Raw genomic sequence first — 17,937 nt, 5'->3', positions numbered from 1 at the left:
CAAGGCATTTGCCTGGTGGCAAAACGTGCTTTAGGTGCCATTAATAACTACTATGCGAGTTAAAAGTGTGTTTCTGAAATGAGAGCCAAAATGTGCATTTTCTGTCATGTGTTCTGGAAACGCCAAGTGTGAATGTGGCCTTAGGCCTTTAGGGTTCCTTATGCGGAAACCCTAAAATGTGGGCATAACATGTTCCAAAAGAAGAATTTATCCTATGGCCCTGTTTTTTTTTTTTTTTTTTTTTATGAAACTTTTTCTCACTGTGTTTTCTGCCTTCTTGCAAGGTCCTCCGTTATCTCCTGAACCTGCCCTTTTTCTACTGACTTCCCTTTGTGTAAAACAAGCAGTGCTGCTCTGTGCACAATATGAATCCTATAGTCACATACCCACTACGTGATCTGACACTTCAGGGTCTGGGGCATGCGCGTCATTGGCAATCCACTCCCACTGTGACTGGACACAGCGGGAGCCGATCAGTGGGTCCGGCAGACTTTATGTCCGCCAGGACCCGCCAATCGTTTGGGAAAGAAGAACATGTAAACAAAGCAGACCGGTGTTCTGTCAGTAGTTAAGATAGTGATCCTGCGTTTTTCCTAAGGCCCCTTTCACACTGCTGTGACTGGAAAAAATATTGCAAGATTTTGACACGATTTCAGGGAATGCCTGTGTAAACTTGAGGTCTATGGCCCTCAACTCGCATCAAAGTGGGACCAAAGTAGTACAGGGCCTACTTTGAAGTCTGTGCGACTTCAAGTCACACCGATATGAATAGTACTCACTGGAAATCCTGGGGTACAACTTGTCATGCAACTTTGCAGTCGCAGGACAAGTCACACAAGTGTGAAAAGGGCCTTAATAGGAGCACGGATTTCTGCCTTCCCTTACCACAAGCACCTCCCACAGTTAGAAAGCACATTTTAAGCACACATTTAACCCTTTAATTGCCCCTGATGTTAACCCCTTCCCTGCCCATTTCATTAGTACAGTGACTGTGCATATTTTTAGCACGGATCACTGTATTGGTGTCACTGGTCCACAAAAAAAGTGTCACTTAGTATATGATTTTATCCGCCGCCATGTTGCAGTCTCTCTATAAAAAGTCACTGATCGCCGCCATTACCAGTAAAAAATAAAATAAACATGCCATAAAAATATCCCATAGTTTGTAGATGCTATAACTTTTCCACAAACCAGATCAATATACGCTTACTGGGATTTTATTTACCAAAAAATATGTAGCAGACTACATATTGGCCTAAAGTTATGAAGAATTACTTTTTTTTTTTCTTTTATTGGATCATGTGTTTTAGAGCAGGAAGTAAAAAATACTGTTTTGTTTTTTGCTTTTTTCCAAAATGGTTATTTTTTTGGTTATAGCGCAAAAAACAAAAAACCCAACCCCCCCCCCCCCCCCCCCAAAAAAAAAAAAAACGCAGAAGCCATTAAATACCACCAAAAAGGAAGCTCTAGTTGTGGGGGGGGGAAAAAGGACATCAATTTTATTTGCATACAGCGTCGCACGACCCCCCCCCATTTTTTTGTTAAAATAACAGGCCTGATCGTGAAGGGGGTAAAACCTTCCGGGTCTGAAGTGTAGGGCTGAAACAACTAAATCGATTTCATAATCGATTACTATTTTCATAATCAATTAATCGGCCAGTAACATAATGGGGTTAAAAATAAAAAATAAAATGAGCCCTTTATAGTACAACAATATAATCACTACTGTAAATTTTACTTTCACTGTTCTACAATTAAAAAAATAAATAAAAATGAACACCTTCCAGTAGTGATTATCTGCTTTTTTTTGTACTATAAAGGGCTAATTTTAGTCTTTTTAACCCCATTATGTTACTAAACATCTTAGGCCTGATTCACATCTATATGTTTATTGGTGATGTTTGCAGAAACGCACTACAGTTCATTTACATGGTTTCCTATGGGACACGTTCATATCTGTGCTTTTTTCAGCCGCTGTGTATTTGGAAAGGGTCAGGGACTTTTAACGCAAAACGGTGCTTTTTTGGTTCAATATACACTTCAATGGAGAAGCTGCAGAAAAAAAATGTAATGCGTTTTTGCAGCAAAGTGTGTCAAAACGCAAATTGCAGTAAAATCACGTGCGCAAAAATCAAAAACGCACAGCAAAAAGCACTGCAGAAACAGATCAAAAGTAAAAACTGCATAGGTGTGTACCGAGCTTTATGCTGGCCTCACGGATCAATTTTCAGGTGAGAATATTCAGATGAAAAATCGTTGTACATTCGCTGAATGGAAGAATTTTGTTTGAAATTTTCACTTCATTTCTAAACAAAAACTACATACATTGTCTGAAAATTCCTTTGACCAAGAAGTTTTCTATTATTTCCAAATTTTTCCCATCACTGTGGTTGAAAACGAACGTCAATTTGACCCACTTTTTTTTTTTTTTTAAGGTTATTAACCGATTAATCAAAACGATCGGCCAACTAATCAATTATGAAATGAATCGTTAGTTGCAGCCCAACTGAAGTGGTTAATAATGTTCCGTCAGATTGTAGCGTGTATGGTGTGCATTAGATGTTACTAGTGGGTGTGCTATTGGAATCCAAATTTTTAGCTCTGCGTGCAGATCTCCCTTGTTTCTAAATAAAAACAGTTCTCCGACAACTCTTATGGTGATAAACCAGTCCTATAAAAACGTACAAAGAAAAATCATAAACTCGCCACTTATTCAACACAAAATAAAAGACTTTTACTATTGAAAGCATCATAAACAGTGTTTGGAAATATACATTTTTAGAAGAACATATGGGCAGATATTATCAGTTATAGAAAGAAAGCAGAACTCAAGCATATTGTCCATTTCAGGAAATACGTTCCTCAATTAAAAGGAAGCAGCTTTCCAAAGTTGCCAAGTCTGCAACTCTCATGAAACATCCTTGCTTTTCCTGCCAACAATCCTCGGGCAATTCATACTGCTGTACATTCCTGCTATCTATTAAAACAAGATCTAACACCAGATCCTTTTATCACATACTGTCCTAATAATAAGAAAAACTCTACAATAGGACTGCTTCCTGTTAAAGGATTGAACTCTTTTCTACAAAATAAGACTGCATGCATAGCTCATTTTAAGGTGGGTCCTTTTTTTCTGTCTGTATCCCCCCCGACATCCAAGGAAGCGGTGTTTGTCAGTTATTATTAGGGGTGTGATAACTTCCTAAGTATGGCCTAATGACAATAGATATGGGACCTCAAAAGGTGGGGCATGACATCACTGTGGATGCTTTCAACTTTGTATTTAATGTGCTAACCCACAAAATATATGTCCAGCCAATACTTTTTTTTTTTTTGCAAGTCTTGTATAGGGCAGGGAAGGGTTGGAACCTCTGCTTGATTTCTTTTTCTTCATCTGGGTCCCTTCACTTCATGTCCTGGAGATACTGTAAGCAGTAAAAAAAAATGATGGGACGTCTGACAGTTGTCACTGAAATCAGGTCCCCATTGGAAGGTCTTTCCTGTTTGGGTGGCAACTATAAAGTTTTGGCTTTTCTATCACTTTCTGTCTTGGTCACCATGGTCTCTAGGACAAATAGAAAGGACGACTCCACCAGTGGAGAAGTAGATGGCAATAAAAATGCATGTCCAATGAACTCTCTTTAGGTTATGAATAGGGGAGGGAAAAGGTTTTTTTTTTGTTTTGTTTTTGTTTTGTTTTTTGCCATCTACTCATCCACTGGGGAAATTCACCCTATTTGTCTTAGAGACCACTGTAACCAAGAGTGATAGGAAATCCAAAATGTTACAATTGCCACTAAAACAGGAGATGAGGAAATGTCTTCCACTGGGGACAGCAATTTCAGTGACATACTTAACCACAGTGGTCTCCAAACTGGGGCTGGATGGGGGCGCGGTGCCTCCCGCCGACACCAACAGTGGGGGCCGCCATCCCTCCCGCCGACACCAACAGTGAGGGGCGCCATCCCTCCCGCCGACACCAACAGTGAGGGGCGCCATCCCTCCCGCCGACACCAACAGTGAGGGGCGCCATCCCTCCCGCCGACACCAACAGTGAGGGGCGCCATCCCTCCCGCCGACACCAACAGTGAGGGGCGCCATCCCTCCCGCCGACACCAACAGTGAGGGGCGCCATCCCTCCCGCCGACACCAACAGTGGGGTGCCATTCCTCCCACCGTCACCAACAATTCACCCCACTGACACAAATGATAGGGCACTTTCAAGCCATTTTCTACTCCTACTGGCTACAGTCCAACCTCCTGAATTTCGAAGGACAGCAAACTGGCCCTTCGTTTAGAAAGTTTGAGGACCCTTGCTTTACAGAGTTTTTTTGTCACTTACAGAACTTGCTGTTTCCTTTTTACAGTGTTTTGCAAATAAGTGGAGTTCCACCCGAAAAAAAATGGAACTTCCACTGTCCGGATTCCTCCCCCCCTTCCGGGGTCACATTTGGCACCTTTCAAGGGAAAGGGGGGAGCAGATGCCTGTCCACTACAGGTATTTTCTCCCGCTTCTGGTGAAAGATCGCTGCAGTATCTGCGGCGCTCTACACCATGTCTAGCCCCTTCTACATCCCCTTGCTGTCTTCTGGGAGACATACAGGTCCCAGAAGACAGCAGGGACCACTCAGAAAGCACAGACCCGCAAGGCTTCACTTCCCAATTCCCTTATAAACAATGCCGGTGCCTCCATCCGAGAGCAGAGGTACAGGTCTACAAGTGGGCAAGGACATTGCAGGCGCCCTGGACAGGTAAGTGTCCTTATTTTTAAAGTCAGCAGCTGGTTCCCAATGCGTACTGCATGGCATTAGGAATACTGGCACCCAGCGTGCTTTTCAGTGAGGGTGGCTGTGGCTTCAGGAACAGCTGTGGACCCACAGCAGGAACCACACACAAAGATGTGAACCTAGCCTTACAGAAAAGTCAGAAGACCAGAACATCACAAGAGAGGTCAGCAATGGCGTATTTTCAGTTACAACAACAATCTACAAGCCCACCATTTCCTTTACAGCTTGCTCTCATTCTTTTGCATGATATGCAAAAAACAAACTATAAAACAAAACCCCATCTAGAGAGCTCATATGGAAACTGAGACAAATAGAAGTTGTGATACCACTGCCAGGCCTTGAATAGTGAAAAGGCTGCACACAAACAATACGCTTGTTATGCATGTAGACTGATATATGAAACGATATCCCCTCTGTAAAAGCCAGATTCTGCATTGATAAAATAACAGCACATTTCCAGGTATATGATATCATTGTAAAGGGTTAGATAACCTTTACCAGAATGTTGCCTATGCAGGTAAGAGGCTACAGTCAAAAGTTAGCTCTAGCAAATATGTCCTCAGGGGGAGGGATGAATTCTCATTTCATTTTAATTTTTGTTTCCTTAAAGAGTATGTAAACCCAACATCACATTCCTGATATGTGCCTGCTGTACCATGTGCTTGTATGAGAAAGTGTCCCCGTTTTTCTTTGTATTGCTTCCTTTGTGTGAAATTTCACCTGTTCCTGCCAGTCCCTCTGCTTTCCTATTAAAAAACTGACCACACTAAGCAAAAGAACGCACACCATCATCAGTTCTCTAGCTATGCTGGGAATTCATCCTGCTCTCCTCCAATGATCAGACTTGTCTCGACACGCCCCTCTCCTTGCACAGCCATTCTCTGGGAAGACTAGTGTGATGTTGTTTCTCCTCCCTCAGCTTATACAGCTGAGAACAGTGGATATGTGATCACTTTAAAAAAAAAAAAGGGGGGGGGAAGCTATTTATAATTTTTATTTTATTTTTTATATATCCATTCACAAATGTTTTGCCTTTCATTTCTATTTTGAATGGGTTGTTTTACAAGCTGAGGATTTGCAAAGCTTTCGAACTTTGTGCCACAAATTAAAAATAATGTTGCACCTTTAAAGCTGAAGTACGGACAATTAAGTTTGGCTGTCTGCACAGTAAAAACAAGCTACCTGCATCGCTGTACAGATTTTAAAGCAGGTCTCTTGCTTAGCACCGACTCCATTAACAAAAAAAAAAAAAAAGCTTTATATTCTTGTCACTGAATATAAGGTGTTCTGTGATTGGTAGATGCAGATGAATGTCATGATCTCCCTCCTCCAATCACAGAATTCCCTGAAGTGAGGAAAACCCCTTTTTAGCAGGAAGATTTCCCCTCCATGGCCTCTTGCACATGGTACTGACATTTCAGCATCTGCTTTTTTTTTTTTTACAAATTTTCAGGTGTTTTTTTTTTTTTTTTTTTCACGCAAATCCGCACATACTGGCGCAAAATACTGACCGGGAACAGAGATTTTTCTATTCATTTATTTCTTACTCAAGAATATGCAGTGCTTGTGTATGCGCCTGTGTGTGCATTTTAGAGAAGTAAAAAAAAAAAATAATAATAATAATATAATATATATATATATATATATATTTTTTTTTTTTTTTATAAAAAACGTACTGAGCTTTTTCAAGCTCCAGTGTGCAAGAGGCCTATTAGAGTTCTGTTGAGGTCTCAAAATCTGGGATCTTCTATCACTTTCACTATTGGTGATCATAAATAGGATAAAATAGGGAGGGAGGGGGGGGATTTCCCTACCATGGACAGGACATTGACAGCAATAAGACCCGACAGCTCTTCTAATCCCTCTCTACTCTTTCCAAAAAGGAAAATGCAACTGCACCTAAAAAAATAAAACAACTCTCTCTCACTTGTCATTTCTGAACTTACATTGTTTGCAGATTCCTAGCAGGTGTAACCCGGCTATGGCTGATGTCAGATAGGGGACCGTGCTGCTGATCTGACAAAAGTGCCACCTGCTTGTCTTACAGGAAGTGCTTCTTCTGCAGCTAAAGCAGTGAGATTGCCCTCCTATCGCTAGTGATCCCAGACCAAGCAGCGTTTGGGCCAGTGACACCTTGCTGTGTCTGTCTGCAAAGAATGTGATTGCAGAAAGACAGACAACAGAACTAAACCCTCCTACGCTTTACAGCCAAGGAAGATGACATCTTAACCTCTTTAGTACAGCGCTATAGCTGAAAGATGGCGACAGTGCGGCTCTCTAGTTCTGAGAGCGTGTCCATGGACGTCCTTCCAGAAACCTGCCCCCTAAGGCACGTTCTGTGACCATCAGGACACAACAACTGATCAGGGATTGTAGTAAAGGGCCAATCACAGCAGCCTGTTACGTGATCAGCTGTGTCCAGTCACAGCCGATAACATGTAAACAGACATGCTGGTTATTGGCAGTCCTGTCCTCACACACTGTGCCTGTGTGAGGAAAGGAGAGCCGATTACCCACAAGGCTCTCAGTTCATTCTTTACACTGATAATAAGTAGGGGTGCAATGGATCATCACCGATCCGTACGGGTCACCCCGTTCGGATGACGCGCTCCGCGGATTGCTCTGCGGTCTCGGCCTTAGGAAAGGCTGCGGCTTCGGCCTAGTTCCAGAGCAGCGGCCATCTTGGTGCACCCGTCGGCATTTACAATGTGATCGCTCCATCAAATGATGGACCGATCACTTGTAAACAAACCGGCGTCATGATGATACCGGTTCCTCTCTCCCCTCTGTGTACAGATGAGGGGAGAGATCGGATGGCAGCAGCGCTGTGGGCTGCATTTGTAGTGCCCACAGCGCTGCTCTGTGGCAATTGCAGTCACAGCCATCCATCCACACTCTGCTAATACTTTGCCATACCCTGCAATACTCAGCCAATATTACAGTGGGGGAGATGACGTGGATATTACAGTGGGGACTATATGGTGGTGGAATTTTTCACAGGTTTTTGTAAATTCAATTATTATTTGCTGATCCGAAAAATGATCCGATCCGTGACTCTGATCGGAGGAACGATCCGATATTATTAGGGGTGCAACGGATCACAAAACTAAGTGCAGCCTCATCAGCACACCATCTTCAGCAAAGCCTCCTCAGAGCACCATCATCAGCGCACCATCTTCAGCAAAGCCTCCTCAGAGCACCATCAGCAAAGCCTCCTCAGGAGCACCATCAGCGCACCACCATCGGCAAAGCCTCCTAAGAGCAGCCTCATCAGCGCACCACCATCGGCAAAGCCTCCTAAGAGCAGCCTCATCAGCGCACCACCATCGGCAAAGCCTCATCAGCAAAGCCTCCTAAGAGCAGCCTCATCAGCGCACCACCATCGGCAAAGCCTCCTAAGAGCAGCCTCATCAGCGCACCACCATCGGCAAAGCCTCATCAGCAAAGCCTCCTCAGAGCAGTCTCATCAGCGCACCATCATCAGCAAAGCCTCCTCAGAGCACCATCATCAGAGCACCATCATCAGAGCACCATCATCAGAGCACCATCATCAGAGCACCATCATCAGAGCACCATCAGCGAAGCACCATCAGCGAAGCACCATCAGCGAAGCACCATCATCAGAGCACCATCAGCGAAGCACCATCAGCGAAGCATCAGCAAAGCCTGATGAGGCGAAGAAGAAAAATTACTTATTTGCATAATTTTATATCTGAAACTAGGAATACCTTCTTTTTTTTTTTTCAGTCTCGTTAGCCCTGCTTCTTCTTTTCTGGGGTCCCCCACTGGCACTTCTGCCCCCTCCAAGTGCCTCTGCTATTGGGGGCTCTCGCATGGGCACGCTCCTAAGCTGGGCTCTTTGTGTCCACTGCCAATGGCTCCCACTGCTGCCTGGATCTCCAGTAATGAAAGCAAGAGACTGCTCTTGTGCACAGCACTGGATCAAAATTGGGGTCAGGTAAGTATAAGGGGGCTGATCACAGCAGGTTTTTTATTTTTATTTTTTTGTTTTTATTTAAAGCAGAGAATGCATTAAAGTAAGATCTTCCTTTAGAAACACTTTAAACTAGATTTGATCTGCAACTTCTGCACATGTGGTCAGCTATGACATTAGCCATTTGATGACTTGACAGTTCAGCTGAGAGCACAGGCAACTGTGGCAGTTATCATTCAAATCACGCCTCGAGTGTCCTTGTTTTGAAAGTAAACACACATGGGTTTAGTTCCCCTTTAAGTAATCCTGCCGCTGGGGAAATCGCCTGACATCAGCGTTCTGGTATTACAAAGCATTTATGAACACTCCCAGGATCATGATCCTTTGTAAATACCACTAATGTAAATCAGGACTCCCCTCCATCTATAGAGATTAGTATGGAAATAACAAGGATCAGGGATCAGTCTGCATGCATCCCCCCCATCATACAGCCTGATCATTCTACAACACTGTCACCTCCATCCCAACATGTCATCACCTGCCACACTGTGTACTATATAGGTGTGTGTGTGGAAGGAGTGGCAGCAAGAGCTCCTAGGAGACTCATCACACACTACTCACCTCCTTATACTTCACCCCAAGGCAAGACAAGTCCTGCTACAACCTCGTCACTCTTCTAGGGCCATACATATCATGGGGTCAGGCACAAAGTAAGCTGCAGCAACTGTGCAATCACATTCTAGCTTTCATCTTCAGCGTTCAACTGAGCAAGCAGAAGCGAGGAGCTGATTGGTTCCCACGCACAACTGCTCCAGTCTTAGTCCATGCCCCCTCGTCTCGTGTCAGACGATTGTAAACAGAGAAGTGATCGGGTGACACATGAGATCGCACACAGACAGACCCAGCGATCACAGTACTTACCTGAGCTGGGTGTCCCCTGCGTATGATCACACTCCTATGCCGGCCTCCGGCTCTCCGCACTCTGCCAGCTGTGTACGATCTACTCCGAGCTCCGCCCTGTGATGTCACTACGGGCTCTCCGCAAGACCAAACCTCCTCACACTGGCCACGCCTCTTCCATTCTGCACATTACACCCCGCACATTGATCCGCACACTAATCTACACACTGCACATTGATCTACACACTGCACATTGATCTGCACACTGATCTACACACTGCACACTGATCTGCACACTGATCTACACACTGCACATTGATCTGCACACTGATCTACACACTGCACATTGATCTGCACACTGATCTACACACTGCACATTGATCTACACACTGCACATTGATCTGCACACTGATCTACACACTGCACACTGATCTGCACACTGATCTACACACTGCACATTGATCTGCACACTGATCTACACACTGCACATTGATCTACACACTGCACATTGATCTGCACACTGATCTACACACTGCACACTGATCTGCACACTGATCTACACACTGCACATTGATCTACACACTGCACATTGATCTGCACACTGATCTATACACTGCACATTGATCTACACACTGCACATTGATCCGCACATTGATCTACACACTGCACATTGATCTGCACACTGATCTACGCACTGCACACTGATCTACACACTGCACATTGATCTACACACTGCACACTGATCTACACACTGCACATTGATCTGCACACTGATCTACACACTGCACATTGATCTGCACACTGATCTACACACTGCACATTGATCTGCACACTGATCTACACACTGCACATTGATCTGCACACTGATCTACACACTGCACATTGATCCGCACATTGATCTACACACTGCACACTGATCTACACACTGCACATTGATCCACACATTGATCTACATACTGCACATTGATCTGCACACTGATCTATACACTGCACATTGATCTACACACTGCACACTGATCTGCACACTGATCTAAACACTACACACTGATCTACACACTGCACACTGATCTACACACTGCACACTGACCTACACACTGCACACTGATCTACACACTGCACATTGATCTGCACACTGATCTACACACTGCACACTGGTCTACACACTGCACATTGATCTGCACACTGCACATTGATCTGCACACTGATCTACACACTGCACATTGATCTACACACTGCACACTGATCTACACACTGCACACTGATCTACACACTGCACATTGATCTGCACACTGCACATTAATCTACACACTATACAATGTGCTCTACACACTGTACACTGTGCTCTACACGCTACACACTGTGCTCTACACGCTGTGCTCTACACACTGTACACTGTGCTCTATACACTATGCTCTACACACTACACACTGTGCTCTACATACTATACGCTACTGTATATACTGTACACCAATCTGCACACTGCTCTACACACTGCACACGGCACACTAATCTACACACTGTACACTGCTCTCTACACACTGTACACTAATCTGTGCACTGCACACTAATCTACACACTGCACACTGCTCTACACACTGTACACGGTACACTGCACACTGTGTGCTGCACACTGCACACAGCGCACTATGCTCTACACACTGTACACTGTGCTCTACACACTGTACACTGTGCTTTACATACTGCATACTGTGCTCTACACACTATGCTCTGCACATTGTGCTCTACACACTGTACACTGTGCTTTACACACTGCATACTGTGCTCTACACACTGCATACTGTGCTCTGCTGGGGCTACAAGTTATGTCCTACTTGCTTCATACTTCCTATGGACTGATCACAGACCACTTCTTCTTCAATAGTTTTATTGGGATTTTCATATTCCAATGTATAAGTCATGAGAAGTTCTGCCTCATTACAAAGACTTTCAATCCAAACTCACAGGGGTTCTAATCCCTCACTACTATTCAAAACGAAAAAGAAAAAAATGTATTACCATAAATTCCGGTTCACACTGATGCGGTGCGGGAACCTCATTTGATTCCGGCAGGAATTGCACCACCTTCCTGTTCAAATCACACACGATTTTTTGCAGTGCGACTTGAGCCCATTCATTTTGTATGGCTCAGATTGCACCACACTCATGTGAATAGGGTGCGTGCACTGGAATCGGATCGCAAGGGTGTCCACACCTATATGATGCGATTAAGCCAATCACGCTGCGTTTTACAAACCATTTTTGGGGTGTCGTTAACATTGACACCCACAGTGGTTCACATGAATGGATTGTGATTGTTATGTGGTGCAAGAAATGCGTTGGATCAGTGTGATCCAGGACTTAATTATATGTAGCACCCTGATGTTTAGGCAGGGTTGCTAGTAAATGTATCTGCCAAGTGAAAGTTTCCTTGGCCAATTGATAGGAGATCAATTGATTCTACCCTAATTCTAGAATTGCTGCACTTCTCTCTTCTGTCACTAGATGGCCGGGTATTTGGTGGCATTAGATAAGACAAGTGCATTGCAAGGACATATTAGGAATAGATGGGGTGTCTCAGCCAATGGGCAGGGATTTTCTTGGGTCCCTTGGCTTGCTGGGAGAGTCTATTTATTTGGGTGAGGTCAGGTGATTGCGGTTCTGTCCCACCTGGACAGCTGTCTGGGTGGATGTGTGTTGTATTGCCCCGGGCTGCTAGGCCAGAGCCCGAGGCCTATCCCGGGGACATCTGGCTGCTATGCTCACTGAGGGCCTATCCAGAAGCAAGAGAGCAGCGTAGGGTTGGGACTGCAGCTTAAAGTCCAACCAGAAATTACGGTTCTGCCGGCCGGAGAACCAGCTGTGGTAGAGGGGAAGCTGTCGCCACTAAGGGTCCTTCCCTCTTACTACCAGGGGCCACTGTGAGTAGCCAAAGTAACTGTCAGAGCAGTAGTCTCACCAACCGGGAACAGTGAAGAATTAGGAAACTTCGGCAGGTGTCAAGCCAGGGACCCAGCCAGCGGAGGTGACACTTGCAGAGCAGTCTTGTGTGCCAAGCCAGTGACTGAGCAGGCCAGTCAGGTGACACTTGAGGAGTATCTGTGAGTGCCAATCTAGGGACCCAGCAGGGAGGCGGTGTGACACTTGAGGAACATTCTCAGTGAGAAGATTGGAAGAGCGCAGGAGATCCAGTGGCAGTGGATCAGCGGGTCTAGGTGGTAGACTGGGAGCTCAGTTGAGTGAAGCTCAAAAGAGGAGATTGTGGAGGAAGTGAAAGAGTTGATTGCAACCTTTGTTAGAAACTGTTCAAGACTGTTGCCATGAGAGAGCATGTCTACACAGATATGGCGTCCATCAGGGTGCCTTTCCCTGCATGGCTGTCTACCTATAGAAGTCTCAGAGTCTGCTAATTAACATTGTAACTACTAAAGGGTGTCCTGGACCTAACCTCTCTCCCACCATGCCTCGTAACCCACTCTACAAAGAAGGATGTCAGCTGGCCCTAACTCTGCAGGTCTCCATTAGGCCTGGAGAAGCCCGGGACTTGGCTACAAACATTCAATCATTAGCCTGCAGGGCACTTTCACCCCCTTCCTGCCCAGACCAATTTTCAGCTTTCAGAACTGTCACACTTTAAATGTCAATTCCGCAGTCATGTAACACTAGACTCATAGGGACTTTTAATAATTTTTTTTTCACACAAATAGAGCTTTCTTTTGGTAGTATTTAATCACCACTGGGATATTTTGCTAAACAAACGAAAAAAGACCGAAAATGTTGGAAAAAAAAGTTTTTTTAGTTGCTGTTAACTTTTCTCCTTCATTAATGTGCGCTGAAGAGGCTGCCCTGATGGGCATTGATAGGCTGCACTGATGAGGCGGCAGTGATGGGCACTGATAAGCAGCACTAATAGGCAGTACTGATAGGCCACACTGATGGGCACTGATAACCAGGGCACTGTCACACTTGCCAGTTACGGCTCTTCTTTCCTCACACTGTGACAGCGGGTGAGTAAAGTACTGCCGATAACCAGCAAGTCTGTTTACATTGTGATCGGCTGTGATTGGACACAGCTGGTCACAAGGTAAAGGAACGCTGTGATTAACCCTGTACCGTGATCTATGATCAATCACAGAGCTCGTCGGATGGGCACCCCAGGGGGCATGGTTCCGGGATGACGTCCCTGTACACCCTCCCGGAAAAACAGAGCGGTGGTTAAAGATGACATTTTTTATAGTACACTGGTCCAGCTTGGATGTACGTATGTATGTGTAGTAGGAACTCACTTAGTCAGTAGAATTATCAATTAAAAAAAAAAAAATATTTTTCTAATAGCCCCGTGGGGAGGTTGGGGGGGTTTTGGTGAAATATCGGAGTTCTAAACAGACACCCAACATCTAAGTTTTGTATAATGTGAAAGATGATGTTATGCCGAGTAAATAGATAACTAACACGTCACGCCTTAAAATTGCCCACACTGGTGGAATGGCACCAAACTTCAGTACTTATAAATCTCCATAGGCAACACTTTAGAGGAGGTCTAGTACTAGAATTATTGGTCTCGTTCTAACGATCACAGTATATGTAACCTGTGTGTATCTGGCTCTGATACTAGCCAGTGCCTCACCGGCACCCTGAGCAGATCCGTCCATCGGCTTTGGTTGCAGGTGCCAGCATTGCAAGTAAGGGAAATCGTCAGTGAAGCCTTCAGGCTTCACAACCGGTTTCCTGCTGTGCATGCATGCATTGTGCTAAGCTTTCTGAATGGTCCCATTGTCATCTGGGACACACACAGGTCCCAGAAAGTGGGGGGGGGGGGGAATGGAGGGGCCGGCCATGATGCAGATTGCCGTGAGATCTTACCAGGAGGTGAGGCGGTCAAAACCAGGTACCCGCTCCCCTCTCCCCCCATAAAGTGCCAAATGGAGGGGGGGGGGGTGCGAACAAGCAGAGCTGCTGCTTTTGGGTGGAGCACCGCTTTAAGTATTAAACCCAAAAACAAAAATTTTGGCTGCTACATGGTGGCTGCATTCCTTTGTGGTTTTTATTTGGGCTTTTTACACTTCCTATTTCCCTGCTTGAGGAGCAAAGGAGACACCTTTGGACAACAATATTGTTGATCGGGGCAGGAGCTAGTGATAGATGTACTAGCAAATTTTGATGGACAAAATAAAGCTGAACTCCAGCTAACACCTTTTAGGCAGTTACAGCTTTTTTTTTGGGGGGGGGGGGGGGCGGGGGGTTACCTAAAGCGGTGTTCCACCCCCCCCCCCCCTCCAGTGTCATATTTGGCACCTTTCAGAGGGGAGGGGGGAACTCCAGCTAACACCTTTTAGGCAACATTTTAATTTTTTTATCGGGCAGGGGGGTTAACCTAAACCAGGCCAACTAGAAAGTGCAGCATGCTTCACGCATGCGCAGTAGGAAAGGTTTCACTGCCTGGTTCCTTTACCAGGAATGGTGGCGGCAGCACCTGAGAGTCGATCCAAAGATTGGCTGGGGTGTTGATATCGTTGGCTCCCTGGACAGGTAAGTGCCCTATTATTAAAAGTCAGCAGCTGCAGCATTTGTAGCTGCTGACTTTTATTATATTTTACCACCCAGGCTGGACCTCCTCTTAACAAAATAAAAGCTGATCATTCTAAGCACCCCTGTCAGTGGTAAATGGTTTGTCTCATCCCTCCAACTTCCTGATCTGTTAAACAAAGTTGAGAAACAATAGACTTACTGGCCTAAAAGAAAAACCAACTACTGCAACCATCACATCTGAGACCAATTTCACATTGAGACCGTGGCTGCGTTAGCGCTATAGCACCCCTCGTTCACCGCTGTTTAGCGATGCTTATGCACCACTTTTCGGACGCTAGCAGGGTGCTTTTAACTCCAAAAAAGGGGTTAAAAATTCCCGTTTTGTGAAGCTTTGAAAGCGCTGCCTATTCATTCCAATGGTAGGGTGTTTTGGGAACGGTGTATACACCGTTCCCAACCCGCCCCTAAGATGTTGCTTGCAAGACTTTTTTTCCCATCCCGCAAGCGCATCACCCCAGTGTGAAAAGGCACATTGGAATGAATGGGAGGCGATTTTCAGGTGCTTAGTAGAGGCTATTTGTAGCACCCGCTCCAGTGTGAAAAGGGTCTACTGCTGGCCATACACTGTATGAAAAATTGGCCGAACCCATTTTCGAAAAACTAACATTCGGCCGTGAGCGCAAACGATAGTGCCATCATGTAATGACTGATAAATCATTCAGTGGACATAAGTGATTGCATTTTTTTTTTTACATATACCTAGTGCAGACAGTTTGGATGGGAAACACATTAACCTTTCAATTTATCGTTCTTTCTGCAGGAAATTTCCAAACTTGTCCTTCGTTATTTCAGCTCAAAAACATCCTAACGATTGTCGATTTTATGCCTATTGACTGGCCGAAAAACAAATGTTCTAAATGGCCTATAGTGTATGGCCAGGATAAGAATTGGTACACTGCAATATAATATGTTTTTGTTTTAGAGTTTAATACTGCTTTAAGGTAAGCACCGTAATAACTCGAACTATGTGCTCAGTAGAATCACACTACTCTTTCCTTTTACATTTCCTGTGTCTGTCACAGCTCCCCCTCCCCCTAGGCCTATTATTCAGTGGGTGCCCCCCTCCTGCTAATGCTTGTGGATCAGATTAGATTGTCAGCTTACTTTGTTCTCAATTTGTGGAATTTACAAAAAGGAGAAAATAGACATTTGCTTTCTAATTGAAGGTGCACCTGTGTACAGTGGTCTAATGGTGTGCGTGTGTGGCCCCCAGTAACAGTTTGCTGTGGCCCCCAGCTATTTAACTGTACTGAAAACTCAAGACAGCTGTCATTTACTGTATATACACCCAATTTCTGCCTCTACTTGTTATCAAATACCACTGACTTTTTTTTACTTTTTTTCTTAAAAGATTTCATGAAGATTCATCATTTAGGAATCCTGATCTAAATAAATGATACGTATTAGCTATACATTATTATAGTGTGTTTGTGTCTGTTTGAGCCTGCCTTTGCTCCACTAGCATTATGTGTATTAAATGCTAGTGCTGCTCTCTAGTGGCCAACTTATATATTGTAGGTGAAGTTTTCACAAATACGCCCCAAATGCTTGCTGCCAATTACTGTACAGTATGTTTGTTGCATGCTTGTATTGGTAAATGTGTTCAATTAGTGTAATGCTGTGATTGCTAGTCAATCTGCACATTACCCACTTTAGCTCCGAAAGATTTACCCCCCATGACCAGGCCATTTTTTGTAATACGGCAATGCATTACTTTACAATTGCGTGGTCACGCGACACTGTACCCAAATAAAATTGATGACCTTTTTTTTCCCACAAATAGAGCTTTCTTTTAGTGGTATTTGATCACCTCTGCATTTTTTTATTTTTTGCATTCTAAACAACAAAAAACTAACAATTTTGAAAAAAAAACAATATTTTTTACTTTCTGCTATAAGACATATTCCTTAAAATATAAGTAAAAATAAAAAATCAATTTAGGCCAATATGTATTCTGCTGCATATTTTTGGTAGAAAAAAAATCCCAGTAAGCATATAAGCATATATTGATTGGTTTGCGCAAACATTACGGCATCTACAAACTATGGGATATATTTATGGAATTTTTATTTATTTATTTTTTTACTAGTAATGGCGGCGATATTACGACGGTCAGATCTGACACTAACTGACACATTTTTTACACTTTTTTTGGAACCAGTGACACTAATACAGTGTTCCGTGCTAAAAATATGTATAGCGGTACCCCCGTAGGGGCTGCTGATAGTTGTGGTTCATCTGCCACCCTGCCTAGCCTGGCACACAATCTTCAGTCACTCCTCAGACAGAAAACAGTCCATGCACTTTGTTTTCATTGTTTTTAGTGGAGGGATTAAACTTGGATGGGGATTGGGGAATTATGGGATGCTCAGTAGATTTCAAGAGAACAATGTAGGGACTACGAACAATATACACTCTATGTAGGTATATACAACTTCTTCTCTTCCTCCAGCAAGTCCTAGTGATAGCTGTCCATGTGGCTGCTGATCCCTGAAACACATCTTTAAGCCCTGCCAGCTTTCCTGGCTGCAGCTGCCTCTCTCCACTGCCGTGCCACCACAGTCCACTCCACTGGCTTTGCACTCATCCCACGCTATACTCTCCCAGTCCTCTCAGGCATGCCTCCCCAGTCCTCCTGACGGTGTGAACACTCACTAGCCCTCCTGTCTGCACTCTATGGAACTCCTGGAGACTTGCCTGGCAGTGTTCTCCCGCTGTCCTCTCTTGCTC

At 44.4% G+C, this 17,937-nt stretch overlaps 1 protein-coding gene across 3 annotated transcripts in view; it reads right to left on the bottom strand.

Annotated features, from left to right (window-relative positions):
• The window catches only part of LOC143958911 (putative E3 ubiquitin-protein ligase DTX2), a 106,465-nt gene extending 96,713 nt beyond the window's left edge, over window positions 1-9,752 (bottom strand). For 2 of the 3 annotated variants that reach the window (XM_077467894.1, XM_077467896.1), the window contains exon 1: window positions 9,643-9,752. The gene's annotated coding sequence lies outside the window, so the exon portion shown is untranslated. Of the gene's footprint in view, window positions 1-9,342; window positions 9,480-9,642 lie in introns of those variants that run through there. The other variant, XM_077467895.1, reaches the window with a different exon arrangement.
• Window positions 9,753-17,937: the final 8,185 nt, after the last annotated feature.

Source organism: Lithobates pipiens, unplaced genomic scaffold, assembly GCF_037356315.1.
Source record: "Lithobates pipiens isolate NorthernLeopardFrog02 unplaced genomic scaffold, aLitPip1_a1.2 Scaffold_64, whole genome shotgun sequence".
NCBI lineage: Eukaryota > Metazoa > Chordata > Amphibia > Anura > Ranidae > Lithobates > Lithobates pipiens.
Note: the sequence above shows the minus strand (reverse complement) of the source record. Positions and strands in the feature narration are given on the sequence as shown.